We start from the raw sequence: 1,927 nt of genomic DNA, 5'->3' as shown, positions 1-1,927 counted from the left end.
TAGTACAGTACCAGTCAAAAGTTTGGACACTTTCCCATTCCAGGGTCCAAACATTTGACTGGTACTATATATAGAACACAGTATATACATAAACAGAATATATATATATATATATAAACAAATTTTTTGCAATGATCACTCAGATGTGGTGATCAAACACTTATAGTGACGTGACAAAAATGCATAATGGAGGCAGGACATTTAACAATTTAACAATAAACTTTATTATCCAAAATGAGTCTGACATCAGTGCACTGAACAGTAAAGTTGAAGTTTATTCAACTTTAATTCAATTAAATTCCATTCAACTTTATTCTTTTGAAGTTTTTTTCACTTCGGAACATTCATTCAGGGATTTGCGCTACTGTCTTCACACACAGACGAAACTTACTAGAGAAGTGTGACGTGTGACATAATATACCTCTGTAAATAAATACAATATAAATTCACATCTCGCGCACTTTAATGCCCTTTGAATGTAACGTGTACATTCCCTTGGAACTGGAATCATGGCGGAATTTCATGTGAAGTCCACTTCGCAGGGCACTTACGGTCGAATAAGCCAATGCTTGAATGCTGCTGCCTGAACAAGAGACCTCCTTACTGAAGTGTAAATGTTGACTGGTATCACTATCTCGCGAACGCGCCGGCCGATCTCCACCAAATTCGGGGGATCCCTTCAGCTCGAGGAGCCCTCTCGAATGCCACCCTCCACACATCGGTAGCCCCCCTCGCTTGATCGGTCGGCGCCGGACCGTGAATTTAACCACCCGTAACTCCCGAACCCCGGGGGCTATCGACGCAGGGGTGGTCTCATTCGAAAGCGGCCCTCTAGACGTACACTCAATTCGCATTCGAGAGAGTTCCTTGAGCTGAAGGGATCCCCCGAATTTGGTGTGAATTTTCCGCACCGTTCTGGAGATATGGCCGTTCAAAGTTTCAATGGTTTTCCATAGATTAAGCTTTACAGCGTTTCATCCAGGTCGCCAGTAGCAAACAATGGAGCGCGCTCTGCTGGACAAATCACCATTTCAAGCATTTTATCTGTGTTATACGTTTTGTAAAAAAAAAAAAAGTTCATACCGGCCGCATATCCGCGATACCAATATATCGGCGACAGGCTCATATCGGCCGATAATATCGGCAAAACGATATATCAGTCAGGCTCTACTAACTACATTTACTAAACTAAATTTATTACTGTTCATCCCACAAAAAGAAGAGTAAGAGACATATAGATCACTTTTATTATATTTTACGGTGTTTTTGAAGCTTAAAAGGGACATCGGATGAAATTTTCACTTTTTTTACATTTTTTTCATTTAGTTAGGTTTCTGGCGTGCCTGCCAGTTCAGAAAAGCTGAAAAGAAAACACACAGCCAGCTTGTTAAGGGCTGTCTGAACTCATACAGTTAGCTGCTTCAATTTGCAGCCAGTTTCTACATAGATAGCTAGCTATTTGGATAAGACCACCTCCAATATACAGAGTCCAAGGCAGGAATTCACACATCTTGTGTTGATGCCCCAAGGAAGAGAGGGGTGGGGTGAGCGGTAGCTCATTATCATTTAAAGAGACATGCACTGAAACCAGTTGCTGTGAACAGAGCTGTTTTTGACAAGGTGAAAACGGTGTTGTTTTACACGAACATTGAGAAATTTTAACCAAAGTATGTTACAGACATTTTATGAAGACCATCCGATGTCCCCTTTAAAACTCCTGTCCCCACTGACTAAAACTGCATAGGGGTCATCACTGCTGAGTTGATTTTCAGTACAATGACCCAATTGCATATGATATTGCTGTTACTAGTTTATAAAAGATAAAGCAATTTGCACTTCAAACATAATTCTAATATATATATATATATATATATATATATATATATATATATATACAGTGGGGCAAAAAAGTATTTAGACACCCACC

General features: G+C 40.0%; 1 long non-coding RNA gene across 1 annotated transcript in view; it reads right to left on the bottom strand.

Moving 5' to 3' along the window:
- LOC107568459 (uncharacterized) overlaps positions 1–1,927 on the bottom strand; it is a 16,441-nt gene that overhangs the window by 12,321 nt on the left and 2,193 nt on the right. The window contains exon 2 of the long non-coding RNA XR_001606758.1: positions 1,716–1,717. This is a non-coding gene — a long non-coding RNA (uncharacterized lncRNA). The remainder of the gene's footprint in view (positions 1–1,715; positions 1,718–1,927) is intronic.

This window comes from Sinocyclocheilus grahami, unplaced genomic scaffold (assembly GCF_001515645.1).
Source record: "Sinocyclocheilus grahami isolate Dianchi unplaced genomic scaffold, SAMN03320097.WGS_v1.1 scaffold1246.1, whole genome shotgun sequence".
Lineage (NCBI taxonomy): Eukaryota > Metazoa > Chordata > Actinopteri > Cypriniformes > Cyprinidae > Sinocyclocheilus > Sinocyclocheilus grahami.
The sequence above is the reverse complement of the archived record's forward strand: the minus strand, read 5'-3'. Positions and strand labels throughout refer to the sequence as shown.